The following is a 21,760-nucleotide window of genomic DNA, read 5'->3' as shown; positions in this document are numbered from 1 at the left end:
CTCTGAGAGGCAGCTGTTGATGCTTGTGAGGTTGAAAATTTAACATCCCAAGAGGTGTGTAATTTATGACATATATTGAGATATGGGAAAAGGAAATAAAACAAGCATAAGCCCAGAGAGGGTCTCAGGGAAGGTTACGGTAGGAATTTGCCATCAGGCGCACATCACATGGGAAGCTCTCTATAGTGGGTCCTGGAGGGAATAAGAGCAAAGCAACATTGTTTATCATGTACATGTGATGAAGGGTTAATGATCTCCCCAGTAACGCAGGGCCGGCCAGGGGATTCTCACCGTTACTAGTCGGGTTCCTTAACCACTGAGCCACAATGGGAACTCCGAGTTTCAGTTTTTAATCATTCAATTACCAACCATTTACCAAGTTCCCACTATGCGCTGGGTGCCATTTTTAAGGAGACACTCAGGGTGCAGAAGGTTGCTGCCTTTCTGCAGCCTGCGTGGTAGGGAAAGGAGAAACAATAAGGACAGACACATGCTAATACTTCCCAGAGCGACGCTTTTTGTAAAGACATTAAAACAAATTGATCCACACGCAAGAGACCAGGAGGAATGTTTGACTTGGCTGGTCCAGGGAGGCCTCTTGATAATGTGACATTTAAGCTGAGACCTGAAGGAAAACAGGGAGCCAGGCGTATCCAGATCTGGGGTGGGGTGGGGTTGGATCTCAGGTTTGGGGGTGGCATGTGCAGGGTTCCCCAGGCAGGACAGAGTTCGGCCAGTACGAGGACTTGGGATGCAATGAGCCAGGAGGAGTGAGTGGTTAATGAGACCCACAGGAGGCTGGCAAGGCCGGGCATTTCCCCAAGGACACTGGGAAGCCCCAGAGGGTTTGAGCAGAGGCAGGATGTGGAATAGTCATTTGGACAGATAAGCAATTACATCAGCTCATGCTAGAGCAAGGCAGTTACCCAGGAGGACGTGGGTAGGTGTGGGAAGACAGACACTACGCTGTTGGCTGTGAGCTTTATGGGGTGTGTATGCATTTACTTGATGAAGACTTGCTGGGGTCAAGGAGCAGCTTCATGGGGGGACCCTGAGTGTTGGTTCCGGCAGGTCAAGTTGGAGGTGGCTAAATAGCACTCACTAGAGATCTCAAACATGCAACGCCTATCTCCATTTATTTGGAGCAGAGTGGGTAGATTTAAGGGTCTGTGTCCTAAGATGACATTAAGAGCAATGGCATTTGAGGTTGGATGAGATGACCTGAGCAGATCGTGCAGAGACAGGAGAGAGAGGGGGCCCTGTGCCCCTGTGCGGCATGGGACCCCGAAGATACAGTGTTCAAGGAGAAGAGGGTCAGCAGGGAAGACAGGGGCCAAGAGCCTCTGTGGGAAGAGCATCAGAGCAGCTGATCAAACAGGAAGTCAACAAGCGGGTAAAAGCTAGCTCTGGGGTCAGGTAAGAAAGGTGAGCATCGTGAGGACAGATTAATGGTGGCGGTGACAGAGAAGTCCAACTAGGAGGATCTGAAAGGAAGGCAGTGTAAGAAGAGGCCAGAAAAGTAAAATATAAATGAGACCCTCTAGACAGTATTTATAAGAGAGTTTTCTGCCTATGACTGGGCACCAATGGGAGACATCAACGTCATGTTGATTTATCTTTATTTTCTTATATAGATATGCATGTGTACACATACACAGACACACATGCTGGGCCTTTTTTTTTTTCTCGGTTTTTTAGGGCCACACCAGTGGCATATGGAGGTTCCCAGGCTAGGGGTGTAATCAGAACTGTAGCTGCCGGCCTACACCACAGCCACAGCAACGTGGCATCTGAGCCACATCTTCGATCTACACCACAGCTCACGGGAACACCAGATCCTTAACCCACTAAGCAAGGCCAGGGATCAAACCTGCAACCCCATGGATCCTAGTTGGGTTCGTTAACTGCTGAGCCACAGTGGGAAGTCCCACATGGGGTTTTTTAAAAAGGAAGCTACTGTAGCATGTATGCAAGCTTATTAGGAAGGTGTACATTACTACGCAGTTTAAAAATATTTACTGTAATAAATAAGCTGATTTGGCAGTATATCCTCTGAAGATAGTTTTATTTTTTTGTCAAAGGTTAGCGATTTGTCACCGTGGAGGGCTTGGTGACCTGTGGATGACCCGTACAGTAATGAAACCCTTTAGTGGAACTTCCACCTCCCTGTTAACATGGATGTGCTTTGAATAAAGCAATACTCCCCGCTTGACGCTAAGGAACAAAAACCATCCCCCCCGAGTCTGCACTGTGTGCGGGAGGGGCGTGGAAGGGCCCTGCACCTGCCAGGCCCCACGGCGTGCTATTGACTCCATAAAGTAGCTTGCATTATTACCATTTTGAAATGAAGAAATAGACTCCAAAAGGGTTAGTAATTTGCCCAAGTAGCAGAAAGTAGCATTCTTTCTCAAGCAAGTCATCAATTTCCTTTGTAAAAGAAAAATAAAAAGCCAAGTGCTCAGGGAATCACTGTCTAAAATGAAATCTCCCTCAGAGGCAATAGCAGTTAAAAGTGTCCAATCTCCTGAGTTTCTCTGACCTCCACATGTCACATCCCACCAAAGAAAAACCACACAAATCTGATAGATTTTTGCCCTGTAGTTAATTTGAGGGCAGTGGAATTCTGAAACCACATCCACACTTTTTCCTGTACCTGAAGTCAGTGGCGCTCACTAACATAAGCAAGCACGTATGGTGAGGTAGGCCCAAATCTGAGAAGTGGAGACCTGACTGAAATAAAGAGGTGTTTTGGGGGGTTTGTTAGTGTTGCAGCCTGGGGGACACAGATTCCAGAGGTGCTTGAACTGTGTTGTGTTCCCCCTGACTTCAAAATGGGGATGTCTTCTACAGTCAAAACCTTCAAGGCTACAGTTAGTTAGATGAGCTGTTTATCAAGAATTAGAATTGGGGCTGGTAAGAAGTAAGGGAGCCTGTCCAACGAGGATTAGTTGGGGTTTGAAATGGATGCAGTCACAAGGGGAGACCTTGAGACCAAAAGGCTGCAGCTGGCAGGGGCGGTTCTGTCCTTGGGTCTGGGCAGTTCAAAGAGAGTTCAAGCTCTCGGTGGTACAGAGATGTCTGAGACTGGATCCCCTGTCGCCAGCTGACCCCATGTTAATGTCCCTGAGCTGATCACTCCACTGTAATTTCTTTTCCTTTTTTTTAAATTTAGTGATCTTTATTTTTTCCATTATGGCTGGTTTACGGTGTTCTGTCAATCTTCTCCTGTACAGCAAGGTGACCCAGTCGTACATACTTTTTCTCACATTATCACACTCCATCATAAGTGACTAGATATAGTTCCCAGGGCTCTACAGCAGGCTCTCATTGCTATCCATTCCAAAGGCAATAGTCTGCATCTATTAACCCCAAACTCCCAGTCCATCCCACTCCCTCCCCCTCCCCCTTGGCAACCACACGTCTGTTCTCCAAGTCCATGGTTTTCTTTTTTCTTCTGCTATAATTTCAATTTGTCATCAAAGTCCTCTAGACCCAACTGATGGCTCAGCAGGTTAGAACACCTTGGCTAAATAAGTTAAAGGTACATCTTGAGGGAGGATTCTTATGTAAAACACTGTACAGCTCAGCAACATTTCATTATAAACCCACAGAAGGAAATAAATAGCATCATTGTTTTGACTCAGAAATAGTTGGTAATAGATACGTAATATCTAGTTGTATTTGAACATAATAAAAAAAATCCTCTCAAAAAGATACTAGGGATGTTGAAACCATAAATTGATAAGTATTCAGATGTGAGTATTGGACTCATATAATCCTCTTCAACAGGAAACATAAAGAGAAGCATAAAAATAAGAAGAAAAGTATGCTAATTGCAACAGAAACCTTAAATTACTGATCTGGGTTTTTTTTTGTTTGTTTGTTTGTTTTTTGTCTTTTTGTCTTTTTAGGGCTGCACCTGTGGCATATGGAGGTTCCCAGGCTAGCAGTCGAATCGGAGCTGTAGCTGCTAGCCTACGCCACATCTGCGACTTACACCACAGCTCACTGGCAACGCAGGATCTTTAACCCACTGAGCAAGGCCAGGGATCGAACCTGCAACCTCATGGTTCCTAGTTGGATTTGCTTCCACTCTGCCATGATGGGGAACTCCAAATTACTGATCTGATCTTAAAGTCAAGGTGTAAAAAGAACAACCAGGCATACTCCATAGATGATAACATTTCCTATTAGTAGAAATATACTAGGGTATATGAAGTTTACCCACACCTTATATGTGACGATTCAAAAGCGGTTATGGCAGATATTTTATTATTACCACTTACGTGTGGTGTCAACAGGGCTCAAAATAGGTAGGAGCCTGGGTGAGTGAGAGCAGGTGTCAGTTTCTTGGCTAAGGACTATTGCTCCAGATCATTGAGGAGTATGGAGGTTTTGATTTGCATTTCAAACTCCCTCCTCCAAAGGACTTCAAATTGTTTCCTAAATGTTTCACAAGCTAATGTTTTCTAAGATTCCTACACTGTGAAGGGTGGGCTGGGGTGTGTGGGTGCATTTATCCTAGTTCTGTGAACAGATTGAAAGACCCAGTTTAGGGGTTATAGTAACCATCCTAGGGTGCAAAATTTTCTTTTGAAAAATTATGCTTCATATGTCGTATAGTTTTGATGAATTACATTCATATTTTACTACGTTTGTATATTTAAAATAATGATAAAATGAGAATGAAAATTTACTTTAAAAATGAACTTTAAAAAACTGCTTTAAGGGTAGATTTTCCTAAAATACTTCCTGTCCATCACAGTTTATCTGTCCCTTGATTTTATGTACTTCCTTTATAATCATTTGTAGCATCAGATGTTAGACTGCATTTAATTTTCATCTTGTTAATTTCCATAACTGGTTACACAACTTGAGGAAAATTTGGAGTACATTTTGCTTCAAAAAAAAATCAAACTAATATAATTTTACTGGGACTGACAGTTCAAATTAATCAACTGTTTCTTTTTTCTCTTCCTGTGGGAGGGGGAGGGTGGAAAGCCTGCATCTCGGTCAACCAGCGCTCAGAGAGGGAATCTGTTCCTCCACGTCTGAATAATCAAGGGCATATGTTGTTAATTAGTCTCATCTTTGTGATCTGCACTTCATTTAAATGCGGTTCTTTCATTTGGTGTGTTTCATTTCTGCAATTATCCTCACTTCTACACGTCCAGAGAAAATAATTTAAGTGATCAATTGCATCAAGCGTTATTACATTCTGCGGAGAAAGGGAATCGACGACTTGTCACATAGTCTTCGCTGGAGGTGGTTTACTACCACCCGCACTTTCTGAAACTTGTTTGTGGAGATGACACAAACGTGTTTGTGCAGATCCAAGAGGCACGTGTTTTGTCTACCCCTGTCCAAGGAAAAGAGAAACTTCATTTACCACAATCCTGAGGCATCCGTCTACGTTCCCCATAAAGCAAAACGCCCGCTTCCACATTCGCCCCAAGTAGCAAAACTCAGAGCAGTTTTGCGTGCCTCCCAGGCCAGGCGCTCTGGCAGCCGCGGTTTGAGAGGCCCCCCTCGCACTTGTAACCCGAGCCCCCGTGCAGAGCTCTGACAGAGTAGGCGACCCGCTCCTTCCCACTACGAGTGCACTTTCCCACGTTCAGCTCTGCCAGCGTGGGCGGCCTGGAGTGTACCCTACCCCGTGCGCCCCCTCCCTCAGCCCCCTTCCCATCCCTCCCCCTGCCCCGCCCCCGGCCTCGCGCATCCCGGGAGTCCCCGCCCTGCGCCAGGCCTGCTCCAGCCAGAGCCCAGGCGGCGGCGACGCTGGGGGCCACCCGGCACGAGGGCGCTGCTGCGGCGGCGAGATGGCTCCAAGTCTGTGGGAAACACGGACTTCTCGGGGCGAATAACGCCCCCGTCTAATTTCCTTTCCCAGGTGATCCGGGTTCGGTCTTGCTTCGCCTGCTGGGAACCGGTGGGAGCCGCGCTGCCCGCCCTCCCCCTCGCAGCGGCGCTTCGGGTCCTGGGAGAGCCCCCAACGCTCGGCGCCAGTCTCTTGGCTCGGATCCCCGGCACCAGCATGGACAGCGCTGCACCCACGACTCCCTCTGCTGTCGAAATCCGAGCAAGAGGCATCTGAGAGCCCGGCCAGGAAGGGGGTGCCTGGGACCCGCGCCGGCCCCCATCCCAGCGCCCCGGGGAAATTAGTGTTTCGCTCCACCCCCTTCACCCCGCACCCCAGTCGCTCTTACCGAATTTCCTCCCAAGTCTCCAGCCACCTCCAGGCGCAGAAACCTGCAGCCACAAGCTCGGTGCCTGGAGAGGTGGGCCGCGGTACGACCCCCCAAGCGCCAACTACGTTTTCTCCCTTCGCGACGCAAAGCCTTGAGGGCCCTCGTGGACACAATTCCGATCAGTTTTCTAACAGTTTCAACCTTGTGCATTTCAGTTGCCCGCCTCACTCCACGCGCGTCTGCGCCGGTTGCCGAATGTGGGTGCCGGAGCTTTCCGTGGCCGCCCGGGGACACTCACACAGCCCTTCGCGGTGCGGGGACCAGCGGCTGTGAGAGCAGGTGCGGCCGGCGGAGGTGGGGTCTGGGCGCCGCGGGAGCGCGAGGCCGGTGAGGCCTGGGGCAGCGAGGCGAAGTGGGAGAGAAGCCGCGGAAACCCGGCGGAGGACCGGTGGGCAGCGCGTCGTTCCGGCGTTAAAGGGCGGGGACTGCCGAGTATACCGTGAACTTTATCAGCCCCAGGTCCACCCTTGAGAAATCGGCCTCTTCCCGCCGCCCTCAGGAGCTCGGCCGCCGGCTCTCGCCTGCACGGCCCCGGGAAGGGCCCGCTCCCGGCGCGCTGGGCTGTCTCATCAGGCTCGCGACGCCGACACTCAGGCGACCGGGGTCCGGCCGGATCCCCTCGGCGCCTCGGCCAGTGTTTCCAGGCAATTCAGCGGCGTTTTCACAAGGTAGCAAAGCCGAGGCCCTGTTCTTTCCTGTTTTCTTTCATTCTCCTTATTTAATAGTAACCTGTCCTTTTCGCTTGGAGGGTCTCAGATGAAGCAGCGATCTCTTTGCTGTGTCTAAACTGGGAATTTCAAATGGGCTGCTCAGAATTTGAATGTGCTGCCCTAATCGGTAACCAGGATTGCGGAGTCTTCCAAAATAACCCTTTTCATCTTATGATCTTATGTAATTAGAGACCCAGAGAAGCTCTGGATTTTCCACGGTACCTAATCTATATTTATATTCTCCCCCTCTCCCTCTCTCCCTCTCTCTCTCTCTCTCTCCCTCTCCCTCTCCCTCCCCCTCCCCCTCCCCGCTCCCCCGCCTCGTGCGCGTGTGTGCGCGCGCGTGTGCGTGCGTTTCCTTTCATTTCTAGCATTAGGAAACTCGTTCATGGCCACTGAAAAGTGAGGGGCGGCTCAAATCCGATTTCCCACGGATTCCTACCTCCAACGTCAGATAATGTCCGGAAAAGGTACCACCAAATAAGCATGAGAGTATTATTTTGGAGAAACAATTAACCCCTACCCAAATATAAAGCGCCCGAGGAAGGTGAGACCGGAAGACAAGCAAGCCCCGTGCATTCGCTGGTGCGGAAAGTGCGGCGCGGGGCCGGGCCTCGGGTTCGGGCCCCGCACTTCAGCACCGGAGGGGATGGACAGCGTCTCCGGGCTGGGCTGCCGCCCCCGGGTCCGAACTGCGGCGCCGCGGTCCTCGCTGCCGCCGTCACCAAGGGTAGCCCGACTCCGGGCTCCTCGCAGCTAAGAGGCGGCCTTTCCAGATGCCCCCGCGCCCCGCTCGGCTTCGTGACCCACGGAAAGTAACCCTCTTTTACTTGCTATAGCCCCGCGCGGGGCTCTGAGAAGCTCTCCGGTTCCACAGATTAAACTCAGCTGCAACTTCAAGAATCATTTTCCGCGGGGGCCAGAGGAATACCAGGAGGAGAGTGAGGCCGAAGTTCTCAGAGGCTCCAGAAACCATGGGCTCTGCAGTCGGGGTCCGAGTGCTCAAAGGCCCCTGCTTCCCCGAATAAACAGAATGCTCCCGGGAGGATTGCACCTGTTTTGGAAATAGCTTTGTGAGAGGTTCCAGATCTACTCAGAACCTGACGTTAGAGACACGGGAGGAATTCTGAGCCCTTTACTTGACAGGTAAGTGATAATATTATTTCTGCTTGTTTGTAACTCGAATGACTTTTTTCTCTCCCAGGGTTTTAACGGAAAGATTAGAACAGTATTGTTTTTCCTTGTGGATTCAGAAGATGAACAACTTGAATTTTAAACGGTTGTTCCTGCATAATGATCTTTAGGAAAATTTTGACTAAAATAGTTGGATATTTTATTTCTCTGAAATCCCTTATGTGACAATAATATGAAATATTCTGTACATGCTTATATAATTATAGTAAAATCTCAGTTGGGTATTTTTATTGATCTAATATCTTTTTGAATGTAAGTCACCCCCCTCATAATATAATATGGAATTTTATAAGAGTTTTTTTTTTCCCTTGGTCTTATGAATGTAGTTTAAAGTGATCCTGTCTGTGTCACATAGTATGCAAGACTCGAAAGTTACTAGCCGTGATGGTTTAACTATCTCTTCTACTATATTTATATGATTATAATTTGCCAAATTGTGCACAGGAGTGGACACTTGTGGACACACACCTGACCCCCCCCCCCCCGCTCTACATAGACCCCAAGTATACCTACACCTGTGGAATCTTACCTAAAGAAACACACACATTTTTATGCAGCGTTGTCTTTCCAGCCTTTTAAAGCTGAAGACTGCTGGCTCGAAGCAGATCTGCCAGAAGGCAGAAAATGAGATGCTTTAGTGTGCCTTTTTAGGAGATCTGGATTTCCATAGCATTCTGACTTCTGAGTTCTACAAATTTCATTTGTCACTGAAATCTCAAAAGGGATGAGGGGGCCAAGAGGTCCTTGAAAAACCATAACTTTAAAGTGTTAACTAATGAAATCTATTTTCTGTTGATTTGTACTTCTGGAGTCTCCCCCTGGAGCTTTAAAACTACAATCTTTCACAGTGACCTTGATAAGCATTTTGCTTTACTAAAAAGGCTTCACTGGTTACACAAACGTATAGCCCAGGCCTGACCTTTCCCTAAGAGCTGCATCAGTTCCGATGAGCATGTTCAGTTAGTGGAGAGTTTGACTTGGGATGACAGATTTTTACAATCATGCGAATGCGTGTGGTGCTGTAGCATAGCCAGCACAAGGAAAGAGTCTGCCCCTTTGAGATAGCACAGTTCTTCAGGTTTTCCTTTTAGTTTCCTAGGTCATCTATAACTGATTATTAAATATATATCCATACCTACCCTCTTTCTCAGTTTCATCACAAAATCCTCTGGGAGAGGCAAGATGGAATGGGTTGGTGCGCTTAAGGGCCCTTGTTTCGCGTCAGCTGAGGGCAGCAGTCACACTCTATGGAGGGATCATTCTTAACTGTCACTCTCCACTTACCATGAACCTGCTTGCTTAGCAGAAAGGGAGCAGAGGCATGGATGTCACTGAGCTCCTTGGGGGCTGTGTTGCCCTAAATAGGTCAGAAACCATCATCTCCAGAGAAGAAAACACACCATTGATTAGGCTCATTCCCAGGAGACCTACAGCATGCCCCTAACATAACCTGCTTTTGTTTTTCCAGTCTAAGAGCTGTGAATGTGAAATGACCACATGGACCAATTAATCATGTTTTTAGAGAGTTACAGCCTGTCGTTAGCCTCTTAGTTTGGTTGTCGATTCATAGCGCAGACAGCCTTCCCCGCTTGGCAGAGCACAACATGGAAGCAGAGAACGTTCCAGGAAGCACGCCTGTGGTATGTGGCTGCAGTTACCGTCTCAGTGGCCAAGGGGCAGGCGTTCTCCATGGCTGCTTGAAACAGCACAAAGTAAAAGTTACCTTCCCTAATCCCTGTGGAGATTTAGTCATGGAAATAAATAATTAATTCACAGTTCCAAGCTCAGGCAAGCTCCCGGAAGCTCTCATCAGCCCTCATCTTTGGGGAAATGTCATTATATTGGGACAGAGTTTTGTAAACCAACTTAATGCTGATGTAATTCTAATCTGTGACTTTCCCCCAACCCTAAAAAAAAAAAAAAAAAAAAAAAAAAAGGTGTCGGTGGGCTAATGCAGCCAAGCATGCTTTTTTGCACAGAATCACCTGTCTTTAAAGAGAAATCGTTACTCAATTCTAGGACATCCATATTCCACTAAAACAGCGATTTGTCCTGATGGTTGTTTTGGTCTGTTACCCAAAAAGGAGGCGTGAGGTTTGGGGAGTACCAGATACAATATTTAGCATCCCCTCCCTGGGAGGTGAGCTTCTTTGGAAGGGATTAATGTCATTGTGTTGCTTACTTTTGAGACTCAGAAGAGAAAAGTGAAATAGGATTGCATATTCAGGAAAATATAAAGTGTGTATAGGACCAGAGGATAATTAGAATGAGCACTGGAATTTGTTCACCTGCTTGTCTTCTTTTAATAAGACGTGGTATGTGGAGAGTGTGCTGGGGAGTTCTGGCTTGAACCTTAAAGGATAAAAATATTATAAAAAACCCCTGTCGGTCATTTTTTGTCTACACAATCTAAATATGAAGTGAATAGTCTAATATAATAATGGGCCATCAGATCCTATTGGATTTGAATGTCCACAGTTTGCCTTTGAACCACCTTATCTACATACTTACAAAAAATGTAAAAGTAAGATGTGATTATCATTGGAATTTAAGAAGGCCGTTAATAATTGACTTATTTTTGCACCAGTTATAAGATGTGCATTCCAGGCAAGCAAGCTTCTTATTCACCCAGTTCTGTCAAGAAGGCAAAAGCCCCTCGTGAAGAAAAGTGTGTCCTAAGCCAGAAATGATTTCTATAGTTATCTCACCTCCCCTGAAACCCATACCCTGAGCCATAGCATAGCACTCCAATGGAGAGAGGCTTCTTGGTTAGTATTTTCTTCATGTTCTGCTCAGCAGGATGAGCTGTACATGGCATGCCTGGGAAGACACAGCATCCTGCAGCACAACATATGTTAAGCATCATAGTGCAGCAGAGCAGGCGCTGCTGGACAGTCAGGAGATGGGGCTTCTTAAAATGCTGGTCATTAGATCGTGAGCAAGTCACTCAACCCGCTGCTTAACTTTTCCTCCCTAACGAGACCCTTTAGGTACCAATTCAGTATATAGGTTCCAATATTCAATATATAGGTCCCAATAGTATATTATGTACCCAGTCCTTTATATAGGTCCACACTGTGGTATCTGTGGGATAAGTGAAGAGAGACTGCTCTGTGGAATATGGAGAGTCTCAATATGATACTTTTGAGAGTGTTTTGGAAACGTAAATGCTATATCTTTGAATTATGATATGTACCTCCAAGAGCAGTTATTCCTTCATTTGTCAAAAAAGTCCCTTTTGATTGCTATGCAGCGAGCATGCTTCTTGCCATTAAGAGTTTTCACTGTAGGAAATATATTTTCCTGTTAATTTAGCATCAATTTTCTTATATCTCTCAATGGAATAAATATTTTAATGCAGAGAGGACCTGGTATAAAAATATTTATTATTCGAAATTGACATGATGGTTTATAGCAAACAGTCAAGCCTAGGTCAGCATGACCCAAGGCCATTTTAATTGCCGTTGACCCTTGAGCAACGTAGAGGTTAGGGGGCACCTGCTCCCCATGTAATTGAAAATCCACATATAACTTTTGACTCCTACAAATCTGAACTGCCACAAAAATTCCTGCTGTTGACTGGAATCCTTACTAGTAACATAAACAATTCACTAACACTAGTTTTGAATGTTATATGTATACCTACATATATTTTATGCATTCATGACATGCATAACCCTGCCTTGATTTTTTTTTTTGTATTTCTAGGCTACCCATTTCCACCATTTACTTTTCAACTTGTCCTATATCTCCAAAATTTTTCCAATATATTTATTGAAAAAATATGAGTACATGTGGACTTGTTAAGTTCAAACCCATGTTGTTCAATGGTCAACTAAGCTTTCCTTTTGACTTTCAATGAAACAAGCACTGCATTTTGGTCATCATTTTCCAGTCTGTAAAGGAGAAATAATAGTTATTCATTTTACCAGTAAGGAAACTTATGGGATGAAAAGGACTTTAAAAACTCAATATCTGCAAAGACATCCAGAAAGCATTTTGATTAGCTTCACTGGCCAGTGCAAATGGAGTGAAGTGTGGACCACACAGTTTCTAGGATACCCAGTGAATGCTCTAAGGATCTAGTCTTGGCTTAGCCCAGAGCTTAGATTCTGCTCATAGGTGTCTTTAGGAAGTCTCCAGGTAGGCAACATCTCATGGCTTATTTTCTTTCATCAGTTGGCATTTCTAAAGTGGCTATGATTTTTTTTTAATGTAAGTTTTAAATATTTGGTCTGTATAGATTCTTAGATTATCATTCTAATAATATACTGATAGTAAATTTGAGAAATCTAAATTATTATTTAGTGTTATAGTTAGTTTCCACATAGTTTTGTGGTTAAATTATCTGAGTGAGCTGGAAATGGAAAATTATATAATTGCCTAGGTAGTGATATAATTATGAGCATTTTTTTTGGGGGGGGTTGATTTGTCCTCACTTTTTACCAAAGAATAAAAAATAAAGAAACAGTAAAGAAATAGGGGGAAAAAGCAGAAGGTGAAAGGTCATTAAAATGATGTCATGTGATCAAGAACTTTATTTTTCAATCATTATTATGAAGCTATGGTTCAGCACATTCTACCCATGCAAAGCGTCAGAAGATCATTTTAGATTTTCTTGAATTTGATCTTCAAATTATCAGCAAAGCTGAAATAATTGTGTTTATTTTTAAGTAAAGGAATCATTAGGAGTTCCTGTCGTGGCTCAGTGGAAACAGATCTGACTAGCATACATGAGGACTCAGGTTCAATCCCTGGCCTCACTCAGTGGGTTAAAGATCCAGTGTTGCCGTGAGCTGTGGTGTAGGTCACAGACATGGTTCGGATCCTGCATTGCTGTGGCTGTGGTGTAGGCTGGCAACTGTAGCTCTGATTCAACCCCTAGCCTGGGAACCTCCATATGCCATGGGTGAGGCCTTAAAAAGACAAAAAAAAAAAAAAAATCATTAAATCAATGCATTAGAAAAATGGCTAATTCTTTATCACTTCATTACATTTAATGTACACACTCACATATGCTTTTAAAACTTAATTAGTGAAGTAGTTATAACTAATTTACATTTAGCAAATATATTGCCATTCACTCAAAATTTCAGAGCTGAAATTTAACTTTATAAAGAATATCCGATAGATTCACAAAATAAATTAATAGAAAACATGAATCTTTTAGAAATGGTACCAGAAGTTTAGCAATAATATGTTACTTATACAAAAGTGTTTAAAAGAATAATGCTTCCTCTTTGAATCTCTTTGAATCACAAAGGGCTCCATGGTGAGAGAGAAGTATCTAAGATTAGGAAATTTAAGGATGTGAATGAGAAAACAGTTTGTATGGTTAAAATGCATTGAATACATAAGAAGTCTAAAGACTAACATGGTTTTCTCTTCAATGGTTTATTTGAGGAGTTCCCGTCGTGGCCCAGTGGTTATCGAATCCGACTAGGAACCATGAGGTTGCGGGTTCGGTCCCTGCCCTTGCTCAGTGGGTTAACGATCCGGGGTTGCCGTGAGCTGTGGTGTAGGTTGCAGACGCGGCTCGGATCCCGCGTTGCTGTGGCTCTGGCGTAGGCTGGTGGCTACAGCTCCAATTCAACCCCTGGCCTGGGAACCTCCATATGCCGCGGGAGCGGCCCAAGAAATAGCAACAACAACAACAACAACAACAACAAAAGACAAAAGACAAAAGACAAAAGACAAAAAAAAAAAAAAAAAAAAAAAAAGGTTTATTTGACCTTGAGTAAATCACTTAATTTTATTTATTTATTAATTTATTTATGTTTTTTTGCCTTTTCTAGGGCCGCTTCCCGCGGCACGTGGAGATTCCCAGGTTAGGGGTCGAATGGGAGCTACAGCTGCTGGCCTACACCAGAGCCACAGATCGTGGGATCTGAGCCACGTCTGCAACCTACACCACAGCTCACGGCAATGCCAGATCCTTAACCCACTGAGCAAGGCCAGGGATCAAACCCACAACCTCATGGTTCCTAGTCGGATTCGTTAACCACTGCGCCACGACGGGAACTCCTGAATCACTTAATTTTAATAGTGCATTTATTTTCTTGACTTTTTTGGGGGAAATCATTATCATGCCCATTAGAAAACAAAAACCTATAGGCTTAATTGAGTTCAGAAACTTCCGTTTCCCTCAGATCATTTCTCTTGACTAGGTCCCTGTAGGTGCTAAGTTTATGAGATTGATGACTAAACAGTTCTGAATTGGAATGCTGTTGAGTCCTGGTATGGAGACTCAGTAACTATACAAACATGGGCAAAGGATGTAAGGTCTCTTTATTTCCATATGAAAACAAAAGAAAACTGTACCTCAGTATGCTGCTGGGGATGGGCGATGAAATGGCATGGAGAATGCTGGATGCCCAGGAAGGGCACTGTCCGTGCGCAGCAGGGACTCGCTCAAGTTCATGTTCAGTATTACAGTCGGCCCCGTCTCTGCAGATTCTGCATCCCTGGATTCAACCCACCATAGATCAAAAACATTTGGAAAAAAATTCTGGAAAATCGCCCCCCCCCCAAATTGTTTGGATTTCCTGCACCCTAGCAATTATTTACGTAGTGTTTACAATGTGTGAGGTGTAATCTAGAGATGATTTAAAGCGTATGGGAGGATGTGTGTAGGGTGAATGAAATCCCTGTGCCATTTTACATAAAGGACGTGAGCGTCCGTGGATGTTGGTGTTCGTGGAGAGTCCTGGAGCCCGTCCCCCCTCTGATTCCCAGGGGCAAACTATGTAGCTGGTCAGGCCAGTCTGCGTACGTATCATGGCCCTGACAGGCTAACCCACAGTCGTCCTCTTACTGTTTCTTCGGGTAAACCCCCCAGGCTGTGTGTTGTCATCCAAACACACTATGCTCACCTCTACCCAGTTTTTCATGCTTTGTCCTAAGCACTTCCTTTCCTGTTTGCATGTCCAAACCTGCATCTCTCTGCACGGGGGTTACATTCAGTGTCTGCAGAGCTCGGGCAGGTAAGCTAACGAGGGTGGCTGGCCAGCAGGGCAAGCGGCGAATCTTGGGGGCACGAAACCTTGGAACGAAAGACCAGGTTGTGTGTGAAATGTCCTCGTTTTCACCTAATCCAGTTGGAACAACGTGGACGTCAAGCTGGACTGCACAGGGTGCCTTCTGTGTCCCCTAGCCTGCAGACCCACTGCTTTTCTGATTTCCATGGCACTTGTTAAAAACCCAAACTGATGTATTGCATCAGTCTTTTTCCAGTCCTTTCCGTTTCTGTCTAAAAATGGGAGAATGAATCATGACTTGGCGAAAAACTTCATCTTAGTATCCTTTAGACGTTTACAAGAAAGTAAATCCCCCCAAATGATGAGTGGCTGAGAAGAAATAGATACTCTATTTCTTTGAATGGTCAAAAATACCATGGGAGAAATAGAGAATGAAGCCAGACCAGCAATATTCCATGGTATGTTCATTGCAGCAACTGTAGCCCAGATGAAGACTTTGACAAACTGTAAGACCAAGAAAAAAAAGATAACCAGGAGTTCCCGTCATGGCGCAGTGGTTAACGAATCTGACTAGGAACCATGAGATTACACGTTTGATCCCTGGCCTTGCTCAGTGGGTTAAGGATCTGGCATTGCCGTTGCTCAGATCCCATGTTGCTGTGGCTACAGCTCCGATTTGACCCCTAGCCTGGGAACCTCCATATGCCGAGGAAAGCGGCCCTAGAAAAGGCAAAAGGCAAAAAAAAAAAAAAAAAAAAAGAAAAAGAAAAAAAGATAACCAGCTCTTGGCTCTGGCTGTGAAATGCCAAGTCCCCTCCCTTCAGTACCAATTTTGGTGTAGTTTTCAGGAAAGGGGAGCTATATTATAAGGTGGGAAGAACAACAGTGTTATTGAGGAATCTACCAATATTTCTAGGCCAACTTATCTATCTACTGTTAATGGAACACTCAGCAAAAGTGGGCTCATGGAAAACTGGACAGCCACATGTAAATCAATGAAACCGGAACACACCCTCACACAGTGCACAAAAATAAACTCAAAATGGGCTAACGACTTAAACGTAAGACAAGACACCTCAAACTCCTGGAATAGAACATGGACAAAACATTCTCTGACATCAACCATATAAATGTTTTCTTAGGTCTGACTCCCAAGGCAACAGAAATAAAAGCAAAAATAAACCAAACTGACAAGCTTCTGCACAGCAAAGGAAACCATAAAAAAAGGACAACCTACAGAATGGGAGAAAACAGTTTCAAATGATGCAACTGACAAGGGCTTAATCTCTGAAATACACAACTTATGCAACTCAACAGCAAAAAAACCAACAATCCAATTGAAAAATGGGCAAAAAACCTGAGTAGACGTTTCTCCAAAAAAAATTTACAGATGGCCAACAGGCACGTGAAAAAATGCTCAACATCACTAATTATTAGAGAAATGCAAATCAAAACAGCAATGAAATACCACCTCATACCAATCAGAATGGCCATCACTAATGATTCAACAAATAACAAATGCTGGAGAGGGTGTGGAGAAAAAGGAACCCTCCTTCACTGTTGGTGGGAATGTAAATTGGTACAACCAGTATGGAAAACAGTATAGAGGTACCTTAGAAAACTAAATATAGAGCTACCATATGATCCAGCAATCCCACTCTTGGGCATATATCCAGACAAATCTTTCCTTGAGAAATATACATGCACCCATGTGTTCATTGTAGCACTATTCACAATACCCAAGACATAGAAACAACTTAAATGTCCATTGACAGATGGATGGATGAAGAAGATGTGGAAATATACACATGGAATACTACTCAGCCATCAAAAGAACAAAGTAATGCCATTTGCAGCACCATGGATGGAACAAAAGACCCTCATACTGAGTGAAGTAAGTCAGAAAGAGAAAGACAAACACCATGTGATATCACATATCTGGAATCTAATATAAAGGCACAAATGTAACTTTCCACAGAAAAGAAGCTCATGGACTTGGAGAGCAGACTTGTGGTTGCCAAGGGGGAAGGGAGTGGGATGGACTGGGAATATGGGGTTAATAGATGCAAACTGTTGCCTTTGGAATGGATGAGCAGTGAGATCCTGCTGTATAGCACCGGGAACTCTATCTAGTCACAGATGATGGAACATGATGGATAATGTGAGAAAAAGAATATATTTATGTGTGACTTTGCTGTACAGTAGAAATTGACGGAACACTGTAAATCAACTATAATGGAGAAAATCACTTTTTAAAAATGTGGGCTCATAGGCTTATTATAAAGCTTGCTTTTCAAAACATTTTAAGATGGGATGTTCACAGTGTGATCTTCAATGTAATTCATACGGCACAGCTTTGTTCTTTTACTTTATTGCTCAGAAAAGTAACAGCAAAAGGGCAAACAGAGTCAGAGACCAGCGTGGAGAATAGTACCTCTCGCTGGATACTTTTTTCCCTACATTTGGTATTTTTGCAGCCGTTTTACATAATATTCCTTCATGTATTTATTTCGTGGTACATCTGCTCCAGTTTATCTTGACTATTTTGTTTCTCTGGTCTGGCTTAAATCTTGAAGTAAAACTTCTAAGAGCATATTAATTGCCTGAATATTACATGACTCATTGCAGATAATATGACCAGACAGTAATATGTTTAAAGTTTAGGTAAAGGAGTTCCCATCATGGTGCAGTGGTTAACGAATCTGACTAGGAACCGTGAGGTTGCGGGTTCGATCCCTGTCCTTGCTCAGTGCGTTAAGGATCTGGCGTTGCCACGAACTGTGGTGTAGGTCGCAGATGCAGCTTGGATCCTGTGTTGCTGTGGCTGTGGCGTAGGCTGGCGGCTACAGCTCTGATTAGACCCCTAGCCTGGGAACCTCCATAAGTTGAGGGAGCGGCCCTAAAAAGACAAAAGACAAAAAAATAAAAAAATAAATAAAGTTAAGGTAAGGAAGACTAGGGTAGTTCATCTCATTCATTAAACTTGCAACAAAGAGGCTGTTTGTTTTTCTCTCCAAACCCATCATTTTGTCTACATATAAATCCTTTTAAGTGATGAGTGAAAAATAAAATTGCCTATTATCCACCAGTCAGTGCATTTTCATTTTCCATTTTGTGTTTTCTTTCTATGGCAGTAAATTTCTGGCAAGTTCTGCAGTGGGAGTATTTGACTGCTGCATGGAGTCTTCAGGAGTCATGTGTGCATGTCCCTCTAGCCCTGTTCACACTGAGATCCCACACTTTGCGGCACCTGGGCTTTGGGACAGTCCCCGCAGGGCATCTCCTGTGAGTCTCACAGCAGGACTGAGATGGAAACATAATCATTCCTGTTTTGCAAATGAGATACTTGAAGTCCAGGAACGTTAAATGATTCTTCACACATTGAGTCAAAATTAAGATGTGTGTCAATATTTCATATTTTCCACACTTTATACGTGGTTTGGGAAGAAAAACTCTCTTTTGTTCCACTGATTACACACTTCACTTGCATCAAACTATGGTAAAAACAAACAAAGAAACTGTATCTTATTAACTTTTGCTTTTACTAAGGAACTGGAGGGGTTTAGATTCTCAAGGATTTTGAAGGGCCTGCATATTACCTTGACCTTAATCTTATACAAATAGGGGGCTTTGCGGCATAAACACATAGTTTAGAAGTGTTGATAAGTCAGGAAGGATCAGGGCTGATTCTGCTGCAGTAATTCGGGCTTAGAGACGAGAACTTGACCTGAAGGGGTGAAGATTAGCAGTGAGTTAGGTCAGTCTGGATGATGAGGTCCCGGGTGATGCCCTTAACAGACAAAGGAAGAAGTGGGGGGAGGGCCCGGATGAGGTCATGGGTTTGATCCGTAGCAGGTGCTGTGTAAACATGAAGCAGAACATGCTTTTCTTTGGAAGGAAAGGTGTCACACCTGACTTAGGACATGTCTGTTGAATGGTGAAAGGGTATAATGACCAATGGCAGATGAAGGAAACATCAGTTTCAGAAAAGGGGCTACAACCTGATGCAGCCAACTCCATTACCAGAGTGGAGATTATTGCTGAAGCTTGGAAACCATGTTGACCGAGAGCATGAAGGAAACACAATCATTTATGAACATAAACATCCACATCTGAGGAAGGAGAAATAACAGGAGAGAAGGTTATGGACACGTACTTAGGCAAGTGTAAGGGAAAACTGAGCTGCAGGGAAAAAAGCAAATGGTGAACAGTGTTGATAGTGCAGGGAGAGGAAGGGAACAGAGATTCAAGTGCATTGAGGTTTGTCCAGATGTAGATTGTTGGGCATCTGGAGAGAACCGTAAGGCCCTAAGGCTCAGACTAAGGGCAAGACAGTGGAAAGAGCACAGTCATTCTGAGATGGTGACAGAGGAAGGACCAGCTCCTCACTCACCCCAGCTCACAGCCCCCTTCAGAACGGGTGACACCGGGTCCCTGGGAGTGTGAATATTCTGCTGCATTAGGTGAGTCTTGTTCTTGGTGATAGAGGTCTGGGGAGAGAAAATATCATTTATTATAGAGTAATTCTAAAAGGAATACACATATAACTTTGGAAAAGATCTATTTAAACTCATATATTCTCTAGTATGTTCTACATGTCTAAGAGGTCATTTAAAAATAAATAAAATACTCAATATTATTTGTTTTAGTCACTAGAAAATTACCTTTTCTTCAATAGTGATAGGTAATGTGCTATTGATTTAACTTGAAAGGCTGAAATTAAACTTAAATAATGTTTTTATTATAGTATTGTTATATTCTCATTGACATTAGATCTCATGTAAAATTTTATATTTTTCTGAAAGAAATTTCTGAGGATGAAGATGAAGGCACAAGATCTAAATATCCTCAGGGCTTTTTCTCTTATGAACAGAGGGACACAGGAAACCAACTTCCATGGGAATCACTGGACTTTCCTGGGGAGTTCAGGCAAACAAAAAATTTATTTTTGTCTAATATTCAAATTCCTTTCTCAAACCACTCAAATTCTCCAGATAATTGCTTGACTTTATCTTGGTACAAAAGGAATAAATTATCTACTTTCTGGAGGCCAGTTAAGTTTTCTAAACCAACAGTGTGCCATTTAGCAAATTACCTTTTTAGGGCACTAACAGGCCCCCCAGTAACGCACCATGGGCAATGTCACCCCCTTCACAGATGGACTCCTGGTTTAGAGCATCAGTGAGAGCTTTGGCTTTAAGTCAGTGCAGGGCGTTGGGTTCTTGAGTCTGTGAGGCTGGACCATGGAGGAGAGCAGATGTGGGCAGAGAGGAGGGGAGCAGGAGAGGAGGTGCCCCCACCCTTGAAAATGCAGTCATGCTATTATCTGCATGGCATCCTGTACCACTACCTGTATATCTCGCAATGATAGTTGAGTCAGCAATCCACGGTCGCAGGAATTATCTGGTTATAGATTTGTAAAAAAGTGTTCTTCGCAAAGTACTCAACTATGTTAATATTAATGTAGTGACCGTTGGCTATTTTTGTCCTGGCTTCATTTGAGAAATGGAATAACTCACTTCCTGCCAATTATAAAATTCAATGGCCTTAGTGTAAATGAACTTAGTCAATGCAGCTCCGGTTGTAACCCTTCTTATGTCTCTGCACAAACTGTCCTGTAGTCGCAGCGATCCTACTTTGCTATGACATTCCACCTGAAACAGCAACAGGAACTTTCCCCCTTTCACCTATAGGTCATATTCCAAGCAATATATGCATTACGTACTCTTCTACCCACTGAATCACAGGTAATCCTATATTGTGTAGGGGATACTGTCACCATATGGATTTGTCCGTCATGCTCATAAACTGATACAATTGTTTTGAGAAATAAGCAATTTTCTTACAAACAATTTGGTGTTTCTTTTTTTTCCCCTCAACGAAAATGAGGTTTCTTTAAATCTTATCCAAACTATATTTCTCTGAAGCTTTCTTTTTTGGGGATATGTATAAAAGCAGCATCATCATAGACTAATGAGATAAATGGAGCGCCTAGAAATCGTTTACATTATTTTTAGAAGCGTATAAAGCCCACGGTAGTCTATTTTCTCCTGAGCAGAATTAACAAAACTCCAAGTAAAATGCAGTGCCTCCTTCAATGTGTAGCCCAGAATATTTGCATACGAGCTGTGCTTCAGTGTTCCTAGCTGAGCCAAGTCACTGAGCTTGGTCAGGTTCATCAAAGATACACGCTAAGATTGACTGCTAGGAGCAGGATGGCATTCCAGTAGCTAAAAGTCCTGAGCATCGATCTGAGACTTTATGATAACTATTCTTAATGAACAAAGAAGTTGAGCACTTGGAACAAAGCCGAAATCTGGCCAAAAAGGGGGGGGGGGAGGTTGGCATCTGATGAATTACTGAACATCTCTTTTTGTAAAGAATAAAAGCTCTCTGGCTTCTAACAAAGAGTTTGTGAGCTGTATGGCAGTTTTGTGAACAAGGAGGTCATTTATAAAAGCAGTCTTTCTATTTAGGAAATAATTACTGGATGCAGCTGCAGGTTTTAGTGACTTTTAATAAAGCATGTTATAAAGTGAATTAGCAATAAATGTTTTAACAGATGATGATGAATCAAGGCATTATAGGACATTATTAGATCTCTATATTGGATTGTTAAAGCAATATATAT

The 21,760-nt window shown here is 43.9% G+C and overlaps 1 protein-coding gene and 1 long non-coding RNA gene across 13 annotated transcripts in view; one reads left to right on the top strand and one right to left on the bottom strand.

The window, feature by feature from the left end:
- Nucleotides 1-3,177: 3,177 nt before the first annotated feature.
- On the bottom strand, nucleotides 3,178-7,238 carry LOC146403894 (uncharacterized). The gene is made up of 2 exons (XR_014843099.1): nucleotides 6,207-7,238; nucleotides 3,178-5,359 (listed from the first exon to the last, which is right to left on the bottom strand). It is a non-coding gene; the product is annotated as an uncharacterized LOC146403894 (long non-coding RNA).
- SNTG1 (syntrophin gamma 1) overlaps nucleotides 5,744-21,760 on the top strand; it is a 449,457-nt gene continuing 433,440 nt past the window's right edge. For 10 of the 12 annotated variants that reach the window (XM_085021225.1, XM_085021227.1, XM_021089413.2 and 7 more), the window contains exons 1-2: nucleotides 5,744-6,916; nucleotides 7,330-8,104. The gene's annotated coding sequence lies outside the window, so the exon portion shown is untranslated. The remainder of the gene's footprint in view (nucleotides 6,917-7,329; nucleotides 8,105-21,760) is intronic. The other 2 variants (XM_085021222.1, XM_085021223.1) reach the window with 1 other exon arrangement.

Source organism: Sus scrofa, chromosome 4 (assembly GCF_054392235.1).
Source record: "Sus scrofa isolate SSC_HxYL_T2T_F1_AM1 chromosome 4, Sscrofa_HxYL_maternal_Yorkshire_Landrace_v2.0, whole genome shotgun sequence".
Lineage (NCBI taxonomy): Eukaryota > Metazoa > Chordata > Mammalia > Artiodactyla > Suidae > Sus > Sus scrofa.
The sequence above is the reverse complement of the archived record's forward strand: the minus strand, read 5'-3'. Positions and strand labels throughout refer to the sequence as shown.